Source organism: Gobio gobio (assembly GCF_949357685.1).
Source record: "Gobio gobio genome assembly, chromosome: 7".
In the NCBI taxonomy this organism is placed as follows: domain Eukaryota; kingdom Metazoa; phylum Chordata; class Actinopteri; order Cypriniformes; family Gobionidae; genus Gobio; species Gobio gobio.
The window spans coordinates 39,038,191-39,061,152 of NC_137103.1; the positions used below are offsets into that span (position 1 = coordinate 39,038,191).

The following is a 22,962-nucleotide window of genomic DNA, read 5'->3' on the forward strand; positions in this document are numbered from 1 at the left end:
AGAAAGCCTCATTTGGCCATCACTAGCTGTGAGATGCCCGTGTTTTAAAGGGTAACTAAACCCTAAACCAACTTTTTTTAGTAAATGATCTGTAATACTGGGGCTTTATTAATGCTGTTCATTGATTCGAGTAAATGTTTTGACATTTGAGTATAAAGTGTTTTAATTCTATAAAATATGGTGTAAAACCGCCAAAGTGCTGCCCTCTTAAGGTTGAACGGTGGCTACTGCAGTTGAATTTTCCTATTGGACGTTGTGGTACATCGTGATGACGTAGGATGGTACCTCCAACGGCTCTCTATCCGCGCCCCTAGCACGAGCTCACCACGCCCTCAGAAATGTTTCCCCCAATCACATGATGAGAGCGGCTACACTCCAGTATGAACTGTCATATAGAGTGCCGAAGTAATGACGTCACTTTGTAGGCAACCCGGAAGTTAGCGGCGCATGGGTTCCCTCGATCAAAAAGCCATTCATTTTCCCCATAGACTTTTGGAAAATCGCAAAAAATAAGATCTGTGTTCAACAAAGAGTAATGACCCTTACACGTTTTGTCTACCAAGATAATCTTTACAAGTTAATCCAAAATGTATACATTTTGAAACCCAAATAAAGCCGTCAGATATAAAATGCTAACGGTGGGCTATAAACGGACTACAGCACACCATGGTCGCGGATCAACGTCATCATCAAGCTTCCTCAAACTTTATTTAAAAGCACGCTCGCTCATTATGATCTGCGCTGTGTATGAACACTTATCCACTTTTTCATGAGAAATATTGCCCATTCGTTGTTTCCAAAAATGTTAGAAACTAATTTTGTTTATGCGTGCCTCTCTGAGATTTATCTTTTGTTAATGTTTTTTCAGACAATATGATTATCACTGTGATAACATTAAATGACATGAAACACAACCCAGTCTCTTTTTGTTAAATGCAAGTTCATGTATGATCAATAATACAAAACGTATAATAAGCTACACATGAAATAAAGCAAACAATTCAGTCAAACATTCAAAGTCAGTTCTAGTCGGCTAACTTACAACGGTACAGTTATAGCCTAAAAATAAACAAGTAATGAAACTTATCTTTGCACTCAGCCTAAACGATTTGCCAGGGAACAAATCATAGATCCATGAGAGCAAATATGGGCCGTTAAATCTCCACAAGACTAATTATAGCTCGAGACGCCACAGAGACATCAGAGCCAGCGGCAGACGGCTGAAGGACTAGCCGAGGAAAGTCAACTCTCGCCGGCTAAACAAGCGCTGACCGCCGCTGACTCACTGGAGCTCACAACTCCGATAACACCAGATAAAATGTTTAAATAGGCACTCTTCTTATAAATAAACCACAGATTTGAGCTTTAAACAACTACATTATCGACTGAAAAAGTCTTAAAACTAAGTTGTCACACATTAACAGTAGATTTTAACACAAAAAGACGTGTAAACACAGCCCATGTCAGCCATTTCTCAACGAGACAAACATGTGAAGAGAGTAAACTCCAAATGTTCAAGCATCCAACTTTGCGCGATTTATTCACGCCACATAAGTTCTTCATAAGGCTGAAACGCGGGCTAGTGAGAGATTGCCCATTCGTTTATCGTTGCCTGTTTGTCACGATGACGTCTAAAGTCCCCGCCAAAGGATGTAGTCCCTTTTAGCAACTTGTTAGCAACCACCGTTTTTAAGACACAATAAAGTCTTTAAAAATCACAAGCAGGTTATAACTAGTGTGTTTTATGTCATAGATTAAAACGTGAAAATAGATAGAGGCTTTGTTAACCACAGACCTTATTTCAGGCGATTTAGCAAAAACCCATTCAAAAAACCCATAGACTTTAGGGCGAGGGAACCCATAGGGCTAAAATGCTAACTCACTTCCGCGTTTTGGCCTACAAAGTGACGTCATTACTTCGGCACTCTATTACATGAAGTAAACATTATGAATGAAACTCACTTGACACTTGCTTTAAAATTGTATTGAAGAAAATACGGTTAAATAATGCAGTTGTCAGTACACGTCAGGCTTTTACGTCAGGCTTTTCTTGCGATATTATTGCCGCCCGTCATGTGTACAGATAATTTTCATACTTGAGACGCGCTTTCAAACCCGGACACGCAAGTGGTTGCCGCGGACGCAGATAGATTAGGTCAGTTCTCTTGCGCGGCTGCTTCACTGGCATCGTCGGCATCGGGAGTTAACGCAGTTTGAGCAGCGGCTCGCATTGATAAGGCTCCGGGTTTGTGTCTGTTACAGACAATCCACCCTCCTCCACTTCAGGTGAAGGTAGGCGAAATGACCGCTCTGTTGCAAAGCTGGCGTCACTCCAGTCATTCTCCATCTTTGCGACTCGCGAGTCTGACAGCTGTCAAACAACCCGTCCCTGAGGGTCTCAGGTGCACGCCCTCCGCTCAGCCCCGCCCTCGGTTCGTCCCCTCTGTGTCCGCCGGGCTCTGCCCACTTTTCCAGCATTTTTTGAAAATTGCCAGTGGGTGGAGTTAAGCTCTGAGCAGGGGTTTAGTTACCCTTTAAATAGTGATGTGTCGTTCATGAACGATTCGTTCATTTTGAACGAATCTTTAATATGACTCGGGACTACCGAGTTGTCTCAGAGAGTGATTCGTTCATTTTGTACATTACGCAACATATGGGTTCTGAATCTGAGGGTGCGTTCCATTCGACCGTAAGTGGACTACGAAGTGGACTTCAGAGGGTATTCTGCCATCTTAAGTGAGATTCCAATCCAAAGGGAGCGAACATGTTCAGTCCGAAGGGTACTGCGAACGGCGTAGGGAAGAAGGGAACATCGATACATCACTTCACAGGAAGTAGAGTGAAAATCACCCAAATGTCTTTGCGCGTCGCGTGCATCACCTGTCTGAACTAATCAGGGCCGGCCCGTGGCATAGGCGGAATAGGCAAATGCTAGGGGCGCCACTCATCCTTACTTCAAGATGTTGGGTCTGGGAACACACCATTGGCAGGGCTCAATCCGAGGGGCAGGATAAACGGTTGTCTTTCAAATTCCCTCTGCACGCAATTGGATAGCGCTACAACTCAGAGCAACGAAGAAGGTGAAGCGGAGCTAGTTGATAGATTAAACTTTCACCGTATCCGGTCGGCAAAACTCCGAACACATCTTCCTTTCATAAGAATGACTTCAGTGCCGTTCTTTGTTATTTTCTCAAAGAAAAGCTTAACTCCAAGTCTTCCAGAGTCACGGCCAAAGCTGATTCGAAAGACCGCTGTTCGCCGGCTTCTTTGTTTACAAGTAGTATGCGGAACCGCCGCAACTCTGACGTAATTATGTTAAGCCCGCCCACTAGTGCTGGGCGGTATACCGGTTCATACCGAATACCGGTATTTATTTTTGTTATGATATGAATTTTGATGATACCGCAATACCGGTATGTCGCTTAAACAACGTTCGGAACGCAGCGCAGCACGTCATTGTTTGAGAGGGGACGCATTTCACTGTTGCACTGTACTAGTGAGAGCAGTCAGAGCACAGCTGAGATCGCATTAGAGAATCCGAGATCGCCTCCTATACCCCCATTCACTATTCCCTACGTTATCACTTTATTTGAAGGAGTGAATGAAAACGAGTGCGTGAAGTCGGACAACCGTTGTGTGTACAGCGGCTGTACACTCGTTGTTGCGGTGCGATGTGGGATAGAATGAGTGCACTCAATAACGTCCACTATGGTTTCGGACACCACTACAAAGCGCTGTCCCCTCCAAATAATGCCCTATTTGAGGTTATAAGGGGCGATTTCGGATTCAGCGCTTGATTACAGTGGAGAATTCGAACTACACGCAGCGCACGCGAGAGAGCCGCGATGAGTTTAACAACGCTCACCACATGGATCATGTATCAGATATAGACCGGAGCGAGCGCGTTTAAGTTTTTTTGGACATATTTCATATACTATAGTGCTCTAAACGTGAACCCGAAGCGTGTATGCGCACATATTTCATCACGTCTTTTTCAAATGAAATGGGCACTGATTAGGCTACAGTAAACCATAAGTCTGATCACGACCGCGATGACACGATGGATTATTCTGCTATACAAAAGACAATGAATGATGTAAGTTAATAAATAAACTGACAAATCAAAGAAGAATGGGCAAAAAAGTAACTGCTAATTCTTTCTGTGTTAAACTGATGTGTCATTTGTTTAGAGAGTGCTCTTAAATGTATTACAATAGACACGATTTTTTAAATGCTTACGATGCCCTCAACTCTGTTTTTTTCTCTCTCCGTGGTCATATTTTAATATTCATATGCCTGTAATGAGTGTGTTGCAGGTCTGTGTTTTATTGGTGGTCTCTCCATAGCCTCATTTTGAGGGGCTTTGCAAACCTGTATTAACTCTAGTGTGGAATTTTTCTACAATATTCACTCATCATGACTGTAAAATATGGCATTCTAGTCAATCTACTGCAGTATTTCCTCTCTCAATCAGTAGAAAATGTGGTTAACACCCGGTCATGCATAGAGGGAAAAAATACCGTCATATACCGTGAAACCGATATAATTTAGAAAAATACCGTGATATATATTTTTGGTCATACCGCCCAGCACTACCGCCCACCAACTCTATACACGATGTGATTGGCCTTGCCAGAGTTTGGTTTTTCCAGCTCGCAAGCCAACGGAGAGTTGCTAGACAACCCTGGCTGCAAATAAGATTTTCCTGCGCTAGAGTGCATCTAGATTTCTAGGCTAGCAAACAAGCACTTTTATTAATTTTTTTTTTTTAAAAGACATGAAATTACCACTATAACCAGTAGGTGGTGGCATAGGAGCACTTATTTTTTATTTTTATTTTAAGGGGATATATAGCAATTTTAAAATGTATTTGCCAAAATTAGTAATGATATTTATATACAGGTTCATTTAAAATAGTCAAGTCAAGTCAACTTTATTTATACAGCGCTTTTAACAATGTAGATTGTTTCAAAGCAGCTTTACAGTGTTAAACAGGAAAAAAATGCAACATAATTTTATTCAGCTGTATAGCCATTCTGGAAAAAACGTTGATGTCATCAGTTCATTTCAATTATCATACAGTGACAGTGTGGGCTTTAGATCAATAATTCGATCAGTAATTTAGTTTAAATGGTTAATTTAGTTTATTATTTAGATTTATTTCGATGTTTAGTTGAAAAATTTAGTGTCCCCAACTGAACACGCCAAGCCAGAGGCAACAGAATAACAAAATAGCAACATTTTAGGTAAAATTCACATTAAATATCTAAATTTCACAGTTTAATTCCTGGTGAAAACATGAATGCTCATTGTCAAGTGTAAGATTGTTGCCATCTACTGGAAAACAAACACTTTTGCTAGTTCTCAATGAATAGTTTGTGCATGAATGCTAGATGCTATTACTCTTGCTCTTTGTGTTTAGGCTGTAATGTGGCGTAGGTGCTATTTTTGTATAGTTTAACTATCATCAGCCTTTAAAAAATAAAATAATAATAATATCATGAACATAATGATGGGGTAGAATGGACTGGACATCATATAAAACAACAACAATAAAAATAAAACATCAATGCATTACAAAAATAAAACTGTATGAGTGTTTCCACAACTTAGACTGATAACGTGTAGTGCTAAACCTTGATATAAGGGGCACCAAATAAAATCTTGCCTAGGGCAGCAAATTGGTCAGGGCCGGCCCTGGAACTAATGATGGTGCAGAGCCATTGGTTGGAAGAGTTTTTAAACAGCTCTGCGATTAAGGGGTTTACATATGCATTTGAATATTCATAGTTATTACACAAACTAGAGTATTTATGAATGGTTATGGCAATAACTGTTACATTTGTATATTATATTTGATGAATATGTAAACAAATTAAAAGTGTTGAGAAGCACCTGAGGGCTGTCATGTTTTTTTATTTGACTTTATTTACCTCAGGAATGTTTACTGCAGCTGCACTTGCAAGAAAGCGCACAAGATGAGACCGCTAAAGACCATTAAGAATAGCCTATAGTTAACCAAATCAAAGTATTTTCATATTGAATGACAGGTGCAGCTTCAAATCTGTTCATAGTCAATACAGGTTATAAGTAAACTAATAAAACTAATGGACAATGTTTTGATTATATGTTTTAGATAGCCTATACTGTGTGTTTTGTAACTGTATATGCTTATATGGTTTTCGAAAGTAAAGTAAATTACAATATTAATTTATGTTATATCGTAATCTGCACCCGTCGTTGCCTTTCTTTGATGACGTTGCAGGGAGTTCCAAATGAGCGATTATTGTCAGCGAAGTCCACTTCAGCTGATATACCGTGCTCAGGGAGTAGGGAGCAGTGAACAGTGCGTAGGGACCCTGTCGAATGGAATGCACCCACAGTCTTTCGTTCTTCCTGTCAGTCTATGCTGTCAGAAGCGGAAACAGAAACTACACTGAAAAAAATGATTCGTTGAATTTACTAAAAAAAATATCGTAAGTGGTTGCACTCAATTGATTTCATCTCAATTTAAACAAAAATATTAAGTTGAACTTAATCAATTTTATTTAGTTACCTTAATATAAAAACAATTAGTAATTCCACCCAAATTTAATCATGTTACTTATACTTAACACATTTAGTTGAACTTAATCAATTTTATTTAGTTACCTTAGTAGCCTATAAAAAAAATATTCCACCCCTATTTAATCGTTACTTCTTACATTTTTTGATTTTACTTTAATTTTATTGTTTATTCTACCAGCTAAACATCTACATAAATAAGCCTTACATGGCTTTCAAATGCACACAGAAAATACTTTAATTTTGTAAACATATCTTTAATGATTGCAAATGTAGCAAACTTGTTTATTAACAGTCAGTTACAACAACAGTAATTAACAGTCAGTTACATCCTTTCTTGTTAAAACTGTATGGTAACAATTGGCCACACAAGTAACCAGACACAATTTATTAGAATGCAATTGCTAACAAATGGCTGAATTATAACATTGCCCATAATAACAGTCCATTTCTACAAACACACTTTTGATCTGCACTTCGTGCTTGAACCCCTAATAAAAATCAGCACAAATACAATAGGGTTTCAGCACTTCGTGCTTGAACCCCTAATTAACTGAAAATGCTCCCCCTGCTCCGTGCCAGTTGACACTAGGGGAGCTTCACTCTTGCGAACCTGAAGATGCTCAACTTCCATAGGAATGAACTGAATATGCTCGCTCCGTGGCAGTAGACACGCACCATATTGTGCTTGTTTCCATTTCCTCTCATACACACACCACTCGAACCTTCTATAAAATAATCTTTCATACATTTCGGAAAAGCTAGTATTACATGCATGGTTAAAACATTTGTTTAGTGTTTTTAGATAGATTATTTACTGTATTGAATGATGCTCCATAATGAAATACTACTTACTGTGCAAATTGTTGGAACAAAACTCTCGGACTGGACTGAAAATGTGAACCTGGAAACTCTGTCTGTTGTCACTCGCATGTGCAAGGAACACTTCAAATGAAAGCAAGCACACAATGATTATTATTGTTCATTCTGGATACATTTACCACACTATTAAAGCTAGCAAAAAGAAGGGATGTCTCTAGTAAAGATAAAAAAAACATCCATAACCAAATATAAATGTTCAACACTGTAAAACCCAACGAGTTCAGCTAACTCATTTCATTTGAGGACACTGATTACCTCAAACCATTTAAGTTTATAAAAAACAATAGTTATGAGTACTCTGCACTTATTTTAATCAAGTCCACTAAAAAAGGTTATTCTTAATATACAATTAAACTTTACACTGCATTCAAATACTTGATATAGCTGAACCTTCCCTATATTGAGTAAAACAGCTGAAATTACAAACTTTGAATGAAATCAGAGTGCTTGCACTTACTGCTAGCTCACAATAGCACACACAAAGTCAAATCTAGTAAGTTAAGCTAACTCATTAAATTTGAGGACACAGATTACCTTAATTATTTTAATTTTACAAAACAATAGTTATGAGTACTTTGAACTTATTTCAATTGAGTTCACTAAAATAAGACACTCATTGCTACACTGTAAAACCCAACAAGTTAAGCTAACTCATTTAATTTGAGGAAACTGATTACCTCAATTCAATTGAGTTTAATAAACTTAATTGAAGTAAAGAACTCAAAGTACTCTGAACTTATTTTAATTGAGTCCACTTAACCAAGGATATTTTTTAATATCCAATTAAACTTAACACTGCATTCAAATAATTTTTACAGCTAAAACTTCACTATAATGAGTAAAACAACAGAAATAACAAACTTTAAATGAACTCAGAGAGCTTGCTAGTTACTGCTAGCTCACAATAGCACACACAAAGTCAAACCCAATGAGTTAAGCAAACTCATTACATTTGAGGAAACTTATTACCTCAAATAATTTGAGTTTAAAAACCAACAGTTATGAGTACTCTAAGCTCATTTCAGTTGAGTACACTAATAGACATTTTTTTAAATGATTCTTAATATATGTTGCAGTTGAGTAATTAAGTGATTCATTAAGTGATGATTGAGCATTACTTATGAACACCTGATGATAATGAGCAGAATCACAGAAGGAAAGAGAAACACAAGAACTACAATTGATTTAAGCCACAGCTTTAGATGAAATAACAGAAGATAAAATAAGACATTAAATCTCTGAATATCAGAGCAGAGGAGGATTAAACAACTCCACAAACAGCACTACCAGCTTCACACATTACTAACCAGACTGACTTTATTTCTGTCATTTCTGTTTTAATGAAAATAATAGTTTAATTGATCATTCATTCATCATGTCACCATGATGGAGATGAGTCTTTTCTTTAGTTGGGCTCTTGACCCTTAAACATTTAACTTTAATTTTTTTTCCTCTGGCTGCTTTAACTTTGTGTTTAGAAAGCACATTTGTTATGGTAAGAAATGCCTAGAGAAAATGTGATCAGGTGATGTTGGCTATACAGTGATGTTGGTACAATCATCATGTGGTGTCTTATGTCACTGATCTCACTCATAGTCTTATGCTCTGGTTATAGCAGTATTGTGTTCTTAATATTTGTATTATTCATAATGGTGCCTATGTGATTCAGCAGCACAAGATCCAGCACTGTTGTGGTAATTGAATAATATGCCAAACTTTAAAATTATGTAGTGCTCAAAAGTTGTAATGCAGTTTTAATCTATGGCATTACTTAGATACACACAGATATCAAGAATCTGCGTATAAGTCTCAATGATGGTGACAATCAATGAAAAGCTTCATGCTGCAGTGCATGCTGGATACCACCAATCAAAACTCCCTCATGGGTCCCAGCATGCATTGCGGCATGAATAAATTATTCATCTGAATTGTGACTAATTTTCTTTGATTCTTACTATTTGCTTTTACTTTTGCTGTGTTTGTGATGTTTTTGTAGCTTGTTTTATGTTCAAAGTTGATCTTTATCTGAATATTTTTTTTGATTGTCACCATTGTTGAGATTCATACTCTGATTCTTGATGTCTGTGTGTGTCTAAATATAATTGTAGATTAAAACCTTTTGTGCATTAATTTTATTCATTTATATGCTGCATATTGTTCGATTTCCGCAACCATACCGGATCTTGTGCTGTAGAATCACATAGGTTCTTATATGTATAATACAAAAAAAACAAAACATAAAACCTCTATAACCAGAGCATTAGACTCTGAATGAGATAAGTGATTTAGTCAATACATAACGATAACATCATCAGCATAAAACAACCAACACCAGCTGATCACATTTCCTCTTGGCTTTTCTTATCATAACAAATATGCTTCGTTAAAGCAGCCAGGGCAAGACATATTTTGTCAAGGGTCAAGATCCCAACAAACGCAAACACTGAACACCATCATGGTGAATTCAAACAAAACTATTATTTTCAATATATCAGAAATGACAGAAATAAAGTTAGTTTGGTTAGTAATGTGTGAAGCTGGTAATGCTGTTTGTGGAGTTGTTTAATCCTCCTCTGCTGAGATCTTCAGAGATTTAATGTCTTCTTTTATCCTTCAGTTGATTTAATCTAAAGCTGTGGCTGAAATTAGTTGTAGTTCTTGTGTTTCTATTTCCTTCAGTGATTCTGCTCATTACCATCATCAGGTGTCACCACCAATTTGCAATGATCACTTATTTAATCACTTAACAATACAATTATTATCCAATTATCATGCTGGGAACTAGAAATGTTCTATAACTCATTAATTTTGAGTTCTGTTTCAGTCGTTGTGTCCACACAACATTCGGTAATGTTTGAGTGCAGTGAACTCATTTTTATTTAGTACATACAACTGTTAGGTTTTACAGTGTAGCGTTGAGCATATTATATAATGCTTCATAACCACTATTTTCTTAAATCAGTCAACAGATTCATTGTTTACTATATTGAATGATGTTCCATAATGAAATACTACTTACTGTGAAAATTGTTGGAACAAAACTCTGGGACTGGAATAAAATGTGAACCTGGAAACTCCGTCAGTGCAAGGAACACCTCAAAGAAAAGCAAGCATACAATGATTATTATTGTTCATTCTGGATACATTTATCAGACTATTAAAGTTGGCAAAATGAATGGCTTCAGTGGTAAAGATATTTGCAGGATCATAGTAACCCCTTGTTAACGTGTAACACTAAAAAGGTTCAGAATTCCAACGCTATACTGTGAATGTGAATTTGAACTATAGGAAATATGCGGAAATTCTTCACATATTATAAAATATTACAGCGCAAACACCCACACACACACACAAACACAGTCGTTGACTGATATATTGAAGGCTTTTCACACAGAACGCGTTTTCCATTCCATTGTTTTTCTATGTAACTTACACAAACGCTACATTTACGTGTTTCACGTGTCACCACAGTGATTTTCAGCCACTGGAAACGCCAGGCGCTCGGCTAATTTGTATGTGTAACCACCAAAGACTGGCGGCGGTTAACATTAAAGCTGTTCTCGGTGGGAACGGCTGATGACGACTGGAGCTCAAAAACGTTGAAGCAACTTTAAATAGGAGCTATCTTTATGAATAAACGGTATATTTTACGTTTATAAAGCAACATTCTTGCCAAAAAATATCTTAAAAGTACGTTACATGACATACATCGGAAGTATTTGTATATAAGGCTGCCGGCGCGCGAGCTAACTTATGTGATCGATGGCCGCTGTGGAATTTGTCCAATATGCGTTCTGAGCCTTTTATATTCTTTAACGTTATATTCAACAAACTATTTATTGTGATAAACAGTAATGTATAATATGAAATATTACTTACCGTGCGAATCCATCGAATGATGAAACTCGATTCAACTCTCACTGCTTGAAACCTATGCGTGAAACTGACTGCAAAGGCGCCAAAGAAACAGATTCACGCGCATGCGCAGAGAACCAACCTTTTTTTACATTTACATTTATGCATTTTGGCAGACGCTTTTATCCAAAGTGGACTGAGTTACAGTGGCCTTATTACAGGGACAATCCCCCTGGAGCAACATGGAGAAAAGTGCCTTGTTCAAGGACACACTGGTGGTGACCGCTGGGATCGAACCAGCAACCTTCTGCATATCAGTTCCATGGTTTTAAGCCACTGGACCAACTTTTATACTGGATTTAATTAATTTACTTAGCTTGGTTCAAAACACATGTAATTCAATTTTTTTTTTTTTATTAAATTCAAAAACTAAATTTAAATGATTTAAGCAAGCTAAATTTTATTAAGCTTAATTTAATAAGGGCAATAATCATTTTTTTCAGTGTAGTGTTCAATACGGTGACAAGTCACGTTACAAAAGAACGAACGACTCAAACCCGAAAGACTCATAAGAACTAATCTTTTCTGTTTCCGTTACTGACAGCATAGACTCTATGGGACTGACAGGAAGAACGAAAGACCCAAATCCGAGACTCAAAAGAACTAATCTTTTCTGTTTCCGTTACTAACCAAACTTCCCACTACTAGTTTTAAATGCTTAACTTTCACTTTCATTTCATCTGAAATTGGAATTCTGGTGCGCACAATACAACTCTTTTTGTTTGTAAAAGAGTGGTTATTTTGCTTTCATTTCATGGTGCCGTAGGGCTGCTTCTTCAATTATCAATTTGTAAAATTTTACAGAGCTCATGTCTAAGTTTCACATTCCTCAATAAGTTTCAATTTACTCGATCCTTGAGCGCCCCTGCAGATGTCGGAATTATTGTAATTAGCCTATTATCACAGTATGTTGTAATTAGTTATCACACAAGGGCTAGGCTACATATGACACACAACACATTTTAAACAACTATATTATTCTCGAACAAACCATAAAACCATGAAAATGTGCAACTTTAGAATTCAGTCTGCATTTAAAGGGATAGTTCACCCAAAAATAAAAATCCTGTCATCATTTACTCAGGCTCAAGTTGTTCCAAACCTGTATGAGTTTCTTTGTTCTGCTGAACACAAAAGAAGATATTTAGAAGGTTTGGAACAACTTGCGGCTGAGTAAATGATGACAGGATTTTCATTTTTGGGTGAACTATCCCTTTAATGTGGTCCTTCTCTGCACCGGCTATTAAAATGAAAAACAACATGTCAGTATTGTAGTTTTTTAGTTTAAAACAGTAAAGAGAACATGTCGTCGGTGTCTTCACGTTTTTCACATGCGTAAAGGATTGTATCATGCAATTTTTTGCACATGCCCACAACATACCATGGTATAGAACTCCTCATTCTGAGCAACTTTGCCTCTATAGGACCACTGCTGTCAATCGAATCGTTCGTTAAATATTGGATTATTTCAAAAACCTACTTAACTAGTCCTAGGTTTTTGGCTCAACATCAATAAAAAGCTTTAAAGCATATATGTGGCAAGCAGCGATCGAGGCGAGGGACCGTGAGAGCGGGCAGGTGGCGAGTGATAAAGAGCGCCAGCTGCGCGGCATACTGGTCACGTCTCACGGAGGAGTGACGGGAGCATAAAAGGAGGAACGACGACAGTGCAAGACGAGAGAGGACCCGGGGCCTCTAAGTAAAAGTATTTAAACACCGCTGGCGCTTTAAAAAGGGGAGGAGACAGAAAGAAACTCTGGGTTCACCAAAGAAAACCTGCTCCAGACCATAGGTTCACAGAGTAAGTTACCCTGGTAACTGAGTAGAAGTTACCTCTCTTTCAGAAACGGGCTTGACTTACCCTGCTTTCTCGGGTTTGACATACCTCCCATTCTGAAACAGAAAACTAATTTCAGGGTTAACATACTCAGAGTTTTCACTTAACCTCCTTTCTGAAACAGGCCCCAGGAGGCTAAATCTACTGTAGAATTAGTCAACTAAAACAAAACAAAAATTCAGGTGACTAAAATAATGACTTAAACTAAATGGCCTTTTAGTCAAAAGACTAATGATTAAAATTAAATCAAAATTTGCTTTCAAAATTAACACTGCAATGATGGGGCTTTACTTTTGAAATGTGCAATAATGTGAGGGAATTATTAATTGTTATTTGATAATGCAATATAACAACTCACTGTTCTTCTGAGGTCCCAGTAACTGTTGCAGTAGACTTTGTCAAGAATCTGGTGTACTGTCTGTAACAGGACTTGTGGTATCGCACTTCCAGAGACACACAGTCTTTGTCTCGAATATGCACAAGAATGCTAGTGTCTTCTTTAATCTCAGCAGCTTTCAGCAATTGGCCTGTAATTAATAATAATAATAAAAAAATGTAAATAAAAACCATCAAATAAAAACTGTTAACACCAACAATATTAAGTGTTCTGACACTGTATGCAAAACAATGCTAATCTGACTGTACAATAAATATTAAATAAATAATGTAATTGAATTTGACAGTTAGCCATGGTAACCTGCATATTAGCCTATATTAAACTTTAAAGTTCAAACGTGTGTGTTGTTGTTGTTGTTTCTTACCTGCTGACAATGTTTCTGCCTGTGAAAGATGGTCCTTCTGGCGTTTGCTTGCAACAGTAATGTACTTTTCTTACAAATTATGCACAAGGCAGGAAGCACAGGACCTGCACAAGCTGCTGGCAGGCCCGTCCTGGACCTTAGTTTCTTGGTCGGACATTCAATTGTTGAGGTACTACTAGCCGATGACACAGACTGGCCTTGAACTTGAGCGTACTGGCCTTGAACTTGAGCGTCAGGACGCTGCGTGACCCGTTTCTCGGCCGCATCCAAACGCTTTTTGTCAATGAAACGCCTGTAGCAAGTGGAGTGAAACCCAGCGTCTTCGGGAACATTGTCAAACTCGATTTCAAGACAATGTTTGTATGTTTCTGCTATTCTCTGATTCTCACCCTGCAAGCCAAGCCACCGTTTGACGCTGTTTCTGAACGTATCCCAACGTGTGTGTGTAAAATCCTTTGTTTGTTCATTCTTTATGGACGTGAGATGCATATAGCATTGTTTATAACGCTTTTTACGGAGTTTAAAAGGAGGTCTGACCGTAATTTCATCATCTTCGCTGCTCGATATTGACGACATCTTCGACTGACATAAGGCTTGTTTGAGATGCGCCTCGCCGCGCCTCGCCTCGCCTCGCCTGAAATTCAGCCGAGACTAGGCGGCTGCAGTGAGGGGAGGAGTGAAAAAAGTGCAGGCAAGCCGGACAGTTCTCTCTTCTCGTAGTGGATCAGACACCTGCGAGATCAAAGGCGGATATCGCGGGATTCACACTCGTGCGCTTTGTTGCTGATAAACTGGATGTAATTTAAGTTCTGTTACTTTTATATGAAAATAAATATTATGAACAAGACACCCAAAGTTGTTGTTATTTATTTCCATTCGAAAGACGTGTTTATCAATCATTTTGACTTTAATTAGGCCTACATACATGTTTTTATATATATATATATATATATTATAAATATGACAAAATCACATAACCCACAGAGAGTTTTTGCTAGAGAGTTTGGGAATATTCACACATAAAAACATGATCTCAGAGTTTTAAAATCAAACATTTTAAAAAAAGAACCATACATCACGGTTGTTTAAACCAATAAGCATTAAGCTGTGTCGTCAGCAAGTCGTTTCCCATCATGCTTTTGCTCCGCGCAGTCGGTGGAGAGCAGCTGCGCTCGTCTGCAGAATCCGACACATCCGCCTTTCGCTCGCGAGAGTTTTTTGTCATACGTCAGCATGACATCAGAGCAAGGCGGACCGCCCTCGGACACTTTTCTAACCGGAATGCATCTCGCGCTGATCACCGGTGATCGGTTCTGCGCAGATTTTGTTCATCTCAAACAAGCCTATTTAAACGTCGTTCCTAAAAGCAGAGAGTGCCGAAGTAATGACGTCACTTTGTAGGCCAAAACGCGGAAGTGAGTTAGCCCTATGGGTTCCCTCGCCCTAAAGTCTATGGCTGCGTTCGAAACCGCATACTCATTGAGTAGGTACTCATTTTCAATAAGTACTTACTTAACGATCTCTAAAAGAGTTGGTACTATATTGCCTGATCTCGTTAAGTATGAATGCGATCCGCACTTTATGCGCCATGTTGACGTTATCATGTGACCTACAACGTTATATCAAGCGCAACGACTTGAAAGACGAGTGACAGGTTTAATTCATCGATCTATAAATATCTTAATATTGATTAAATTTGCTAATTGTGTGGGCTTGTTGAAGAAACAGCTGCCCATTTATTTTGTGATATTAACCCTACTAATCTGACCCAGTTTTATCCTTACCAAAACCCACAATCGTGATCTCTTAAATATGTTGTTAATTTCTTTATTTTATATGCAAAGCATGGCATCCACAAGCAAAATTGGCCTAAATCTCCTTTATATTTTCCTTTTTAAATTTAACTCCTGTTTTATCCCTCAATCCCTTATTCAAAGATATCTAACCTTGTTATTGTTTTTTCTTTGTATATAATGTATGCAAACCCATGATATTTGTTTTATTATTAGGATTGTTAAAGATACAACCATGTAATTATAAAATAAAAGATAGGCCTATGAGTGACAGGTGCAGTGAGAGCTCAAAGCATCAATAACTCCCAAGCCCGACCTGTGCGGTTTCCCGCAGAGTCTGCAACGAGGACGTCTTTCAGCTGCTCGAAGATCTCACCTTTGGAGAACACTGTTGATTTTATACTCTTAAAATGTAAGTTATTACTATTCAAAATTAAGATTACCCCAGAATGAATTGCATTGCTAGCCCACTAAAACACTTACAATAATAATAATAACAAATGCTGACCAATACTTAATTATATAACTTTTTTTTTTACTGAAAATTATATTGTTTTAGTAAAACAAGCAAAATGCAAAACTTGTTGTCATATGACATAGCGATGCATGAAAATACACTAGAACAAATGCAGCCGATGTGAATACCAATTTTCAGTCAAGCAATGAATAAATGCATGAGTTCATAAAATATTTTATTTACTGACAACAATAGGAAACATGAATTAATGAGTAAAAGAATGAATAAAAGTAAACATCACAAATGAATAAGTCACCATGAAACAAAGCTTTATTCAAACGTATTGTTCTAACAAACCATCACACATTTACAGACGGTGAACCCCACATCTGCTGCCATCTCAACACAGCTTGATGAAGCAGTTGACCACCGTGAACACCTTCGCCTGTCCCAGCCGTCCCTCCTGTCCCTTCTGAACCCCACAACCTTGAAGCAAGAGTGAGAACATGTGCGGGACAATCTGACTGCTGATGTGTCTACTCCAAACATCCGTCTCCATCAGCATGACTACTTAAAACGCTTTACAATTCATGTTGTCAGCATCCCATTTCTTGCCATATTTGATTTAATATTTTTTACAATTACATGCTACTTGTATTGTAGCTTTATGACTTTTGTGGTGTAGTGGGCTAAACACTGAACTGATAAGCAGAAGGTTTCTGCTTGGATCTCCGCAGCCGTCACCACCAGTGTGTCCTTGAGCAAGGCTCAACCACAGAAGCTCTGCAGCAAATGCACAGACATCAAGAATCAGAAAAGTGCTGAAATAACCCTGTTTGAAATTAAAATAAAATACAACTTAAGATTTAAATGTATGTTTTATTCATTTCTGTAGTATACTCAAAGCCTTTGATAACAGGCTTCCTTCATCACCCTCTCTCCAGTCTCCACCAGATAAACACACACGTGCTCTTCTGCTCCTGTAACATCAGACAACTTTCATGTTACCTGTATCTTAAACAACACCTTGATAAAAGCATAAAAGTTTATGTGCTCAATAGCCTTAAATGTTGAGGTAGTTGCTGATGTGTTAATGTTCCTCAATTCATCAACAGTACTAATGGACAAATAAAAAAAGATAACTTATGTTTAGTTATACTTTATGTAGATTTATTAACATTACTGACGTTCATGTAAAGTAAGCAGTGATGACAACAGGGAACTCTACATTATAGCACACACATCACTCTGATCAGATGTCTATTTCATGCTGTGATGTCATCTGCAATACTTATCGAAAATGTTCCTGTCAGATGTTAAATAAACATTTAGCAAACATCTTTATCTTTAAGTATATCGTTTATGTAAATCCACTTTGGAGACGTGTGTGTGTGTGTTACTGGAGCTCATACATAATAAAACGTGTTTTTACAGCCCAATCACAACTACACTATACTGTCTGTCGTCTTTACACTTTTAACAATTCAACAATTTAACGTTACTCTACAGTAGTCCAACAAATTTTAACACAAGGAACCGTGATTTTGGTTTGTAATACTCACATTTGATTGGCTTTTCTCCGCCTGACGTCTCCTTTCCTGTGGCCTCATGGGAAAGCAGGGATAGAAAAGTATCCGACGATGGGTACTTCACAATCTGGGCGGAATCAGTAAGCCATCCGGGAACTTCTCGCCTACTCTTTTATGATTACTGAGGTTTCGAACATACTTCTCCTTTCACGTACTGTTTTCGCCTACTATATAGTAGGTAAGTAGGCATATTCGAACGCAACATCAGTATACGCACGTCCGAATCTCGCGAGAAATACTCCAAAACCCTGGTAGTTCTCGCCTACTCTTTTATGAATACAAAGGATTCGAGCATACTCTTCGCTCGCCTACTGCTTTTTACATACTATATAGTAGGGAAGTATGCGGTTTCGAACGCAGCCTCTGGGTTTTTTGAATGGGTTTTTGCTAAATCGCCTGAAATAAGGTCTGTGGTTAACAAAGCCTCTATATATTTTCACGTTTTAATCTATGACATAAAACACACTAGTTATAACCTGCTTGTGATTTTTTAAGACTTTATTGTGTCTTAAAAACGATGGTTGCTAACAAGTTGCTAAAAGGGACTACATCCTTTGGCGGGGACTTTAGACGTCATCGTGACAAACAGGCAATCTCTCACTAGCCCGCGTTTCAGCCTAATGCTGCGTTCACACCAAACGCGAATTGAGCGTCAAAATCGCGTCTACCGCGTCTAGTTTCACGCGCGTACATTTTGAATGCATTCGCGCGTCAGCAGAGAATTGGACGCGCGTAGAAATCGAGCGTTTGAAGCGAAATTGACGCGCGTTCAAGGCACTCCAGGAGAAATATGTCATAAAACACCACTCTGCCTCTTTTCATTTTCATTAAACATATATATTAAGCATTAATAGCCACACAAATGTGGTCCAGGCAACTCCTACATCATGTTCAGTACATGTATATTTAAATATCCTTAAAATATAAAGTTATTAAACTTCTCTTTGCCCTCAGTCAAAACGATTTGGCAGACAACAAATTATAGATTCATGAGAGCAAAGCTCGGCCGTTAGATCTACACAAAACGAACCACTACAGGACATCAGAGCCAGCGGCAGACGCCAGAAGGACTGGCCGAGGAAAGGCTGCCTTCGCCGGGGTTATGAGCAGTGATTGCCCGGTGATCGCCTGGATCTCACAACTCCAAAAACACAAGATTATTTTTTTAAAATAGGCGCTCTCTTTATAAATAAACCACAGATTTGAGCTTTAAACAACTACATTCCCACCTGAAAACGTCTTAAAACTACATTTTGTGACACAATAGTACTGTTTTTAATTTATGCAGGGTTTCTCATACACGTCACTTTACCACGTGACAGCAGCGAGCAGGCTCCTGATTGGTTAACGCGGCGCGAATTGACGCCAAAGTTCAAATTTTTCAACTCGGGCGTCAGACGCGAATTCGCTTCAAACGCGTGAATGCACAAAAGCACCATTCGCGTGTAACGCGCGTATCGCGCAAGACGCTCAATTCGCGTCCAATTCGCGCCATTCGCGCGAACTGGACGCGCGAATGAAGCGGATTCGCGTCCTTCGCGCCGCGCGTAACGCGCCTTCCGCGCCGCGGGACCTCCAGACGCGCGTCAACGCGCCTTTCCATTGACTTAACATTGAAATCACTCGCGCCTGACGCTCAATTCGCGTTTGGTGTGAACGCAGCATAAGAATGAAGAACTTATGTGGCGTGAATAAATCGCGCTATTCGCGCAAAGTTGGATGCTTGAACATTTGGAGTTTTCTCTCTTCACATGTTTGTCTCGTTGAGAAATGGCTGACATGGGCTGTGTTTACACGTCTTTTTGTGTTAAAATCTACTGTTAATGTGTGACAACTTAGTTTTAAGACTTTTTCAGTCGATAATGTAGTTGTTTAAAGCTCAAATCTGTGGTTTATTTATAAGAAGAGTGCCTATTTAAACATTTTATCTGGTGTTATCGGAGTTGTGAGCTCCAGTGAGTCAGCGGCGGTCAGCGCTTGTTTAGCCGGCGAGAGTTGACTTTCCTCGGCTAGTCCTTCTGACGTCTGCCGCTGGCTCTGATGTTTCTGTGGCGTCTCCAGCTATAATTAGTCTTGTGGAGATTTAACGGCCCATATTTGCTCTCATGGATCTATAATTTGTTCCCTGGCAAATCGTTTAGGCTGAGTGCAAAGATAAGTTTCATTACTTGTTTATTTTTAGGCTAACTGTACGTTACCGTTGTAAGTTAGCCGACTAGCACTGACTTTGAATGTTTGACTGAATTGTTTGCTTTATTTCATGTGTAGCTTATTATACGTTTTGTATTATTGATCATACATAAACTTGCATTTAACAAAAAGAGACTGGGTTGTGTTTCATGTCATTTAATGTTATCACAGTGATAATCATATTGTCTGAAAAAACATTAACAAAAGATAAATCTCAGAGAGGCACGCATAAACAAAATTAGTTTCTAACATTTTTGGAAAAAACGAATGGGCAATATTTCTCATGAAAAAGTGGATAAGTGTTCATAGGCCTACACAGCGCAGATCATAATGAGCGAGCGTGCTTTTAAATAAAGTTTGAGGAAGCTTGATGATGACGTTGAACCGCGACCATGGTGTGCTGTAGTCCGTTTATAGCCTACCGTTAGCATTTTATATCTGACGGCTTTATTTGGGCTTCAAAATGTATACATTTTGGATTAACTTGTAAAGATTATCTTGGTAGACAAAACGTGTAAGGGTCATTACTCTTTGTTGAACACAGATCTTATTTTTTGCGATTTTCCAAAAGTCTATGGGGAAAATGAATGGCTTTTTGATCGAGGGAACCCATGCGCCGCTAACTTCCGGGTTGGCCTACAAAGTGACGTCATTACTTCGGCACTCTATAGGTCTAGCGGGAAGCACGTGACGAATGTTCCGCGCAGCCGCATCACTCATGATCAAAATATGATTACGCGAGGGAGGAACTATTGCCGACTTTAAACACTGATAAAAAATAAACTGCAGGATTACATATGGAGAACTTTTATTTTCTCGCTCAAAACCAATAGATCTTTTTATTGGAATGAAAATAATTTAGTGCCCCATACATGGGAACGGGATTAAACGTAAAACGTCTTCACCTACGGTCTACCAGGCCAGGAATTTGAGTTGTGTTTTGTTTGTTTTGTGCACGGCAGTCGTCCATGAGGGGTTTTACTTTCAGTTTGTGTTCATTTTGGATTAAAGTTGTTGAACGTTCGCCGGTTCCCGCCTCCTTCTTCCCTGAACATACAAACTCCGTTACAATATATTCCCTTAAATTGCCTGTTTTTGCTGTAAATGGTCCTTTCCATTTATGATCTAGGTGGTTACAGGATTGCGGAAAAAAACATAATACCCCTTTACACATATTTTTTTAAAGGCCTTAAAGCATTTGAACCCTGTGAACAGTGTTGGGGAGTAACGGAATACATGTACCGGCGTTACATATTCAGAATACAAATTATGAGTAACTGTATTTAGAATACAGTTACATTGTTGAAATCAATGGATTATATTACGATACTTCTCTGTTTCACTCTCTAAATAAATTAAGACAACTCCATAGGCTACATTTCCCAGAACGCCCCAATATGAAAACGTGCGTTTTCTTTAATCACAATGGAGTCAGAAGAGGAGCAGCGGGAGCTAGAGGTAGACAACAGAGAACAGAGCCAGGGCAAGAACGCGTTTATATCCTGGAAATTCAAACAGCACTTCACATTAAAGAAAGAGAATGGAGAACGAAATATAACGGTGCAGCGTCAGTGAAGAGCTGTTTTTTTCTTTATTATTATGAAAATACCCTAAAGGCTTGAAGAACTTAAAAGAGTTTCTATATTTTACTATATCTCTTTACATAAATAATATTTTCTATTTAAAAATGATAATTTCGTTATTTTACTAACCCAATAATGACTCATATGGGCTTTCCAATAGTTTGCACGTGAGGGGAAAACGTAGCTTTCTTCCACAGAGTTGTGCACTTTTAAGCAATTTTTATTTTACTGTATCTCTTTAAATAAATATTATTTTCAACTTAAAAATTATAATTTCGTTATTTTACTAACCCAACTAATGACTCATCCGGGCTTTCCAATAGTTTGCACGTGAAAGGGGAAAACGTAGCTTTCTTCCACTTAAGAAGAGTTGTGTACTTTTAAGTAATTTTTATTTTACTGTATCTCTTTACATAAATATTATTTTCTACTTAAAAACTATAATTTCGTTATTTTACTCGCCCAACTACTGGCTTTCCAATAGGTTACACGCACTTTTCACAATCCATTACGGCGCTGATCAATTTTGATTCTTTCGTGTAGTTCATATAACCACCTTACAATATTTCTATAACATAATATATTTTAGAGCCTGCATTGCACAACAAAAAGTTAGTTGTGCTGCCAATTATAAGTGAAATGTAAATCCTGAGTTTCGGTCTGAGTGTTGTTCCCGTTTTCTTGTTCTTGATTTGTTGTTCTTCTGTGTTCTATGTGTGTTATCAGAATCACCTTCATTCTTTCATTTGATTTGACATTACACTGTATTCCCCAACAGTGTTCTAAACTCAATAAAATTGCAGAGCTGTACTCAAAGCTGCAATATTGTTCAGGCACCACAAAAGTTTTAAGTTCACTCAAGTAGTTTCCCAGTTATTCATTATTTAGACAAGATTAGCTCTTAGTTTATGAGTAGAACTGACCCCCAAACTCATTTCGTTCAAGAGTGGATTGAAATTACGTCTGACGTAATAATGACGTGCAACTTCATTGGAGGTTCATATCAACATGGCAAATAACCTAATAACCTACACAAACCAACATAATAATAAAAAATAAAAAAAATCGGAAATCCCAATGAATGGTGAATGAACTAGTCTATGATCGATTGTGGCGGATGTAAATACACTTTGACTAGTTGTTTGCAAGGACTGCTGCGCGCACCCGGATGTAGGCAGGCAACAACATCAAGGAGATCCATCATCAACAACATCAGCCTGCATGCAAACCGTAGAGCCTCTACACAAAGGTAAGAACACGCCTTAAAGGTCCCATGGCATGAAATTTTCATTTTATGAGGTTTTTCAACATTAATATGAGTTCCCCTAGCCTGAATATTGTCCCCAAGTGGATAGAAATGTTGATCGGTGTAAAACCGAGTTCTGGCTGTC

At 38.2% G+C, this 22,962-nt stretch overlaps 1 long non-coding RNA gene across 1 annotated transcript; it reads right to left on the bottom strand.

The window, feature by feature from the left end:
• Positions 1 to 6,808: 6,808 nt before the first annotated feature.
• Positions 6,809 to 14,677, bottom strand: LOC307128834. The gene is made up of 5 exons (XR_013816816.1): positions 13,960 to 14,677; positions 13,557 to 13,725; positions 10,466 to 13,254; positions 7,420 to 7,509; positions 6,809 to 7,304 (listed from the first exon to the last, which is right to left on the bottom strand). It is a non-coding gene; the product is annotated as an uncharacterized lncRNA (long non-coding RNA).
• Positions 14,678 to 22,962: the final 8,285 nt, after the last annotated feature.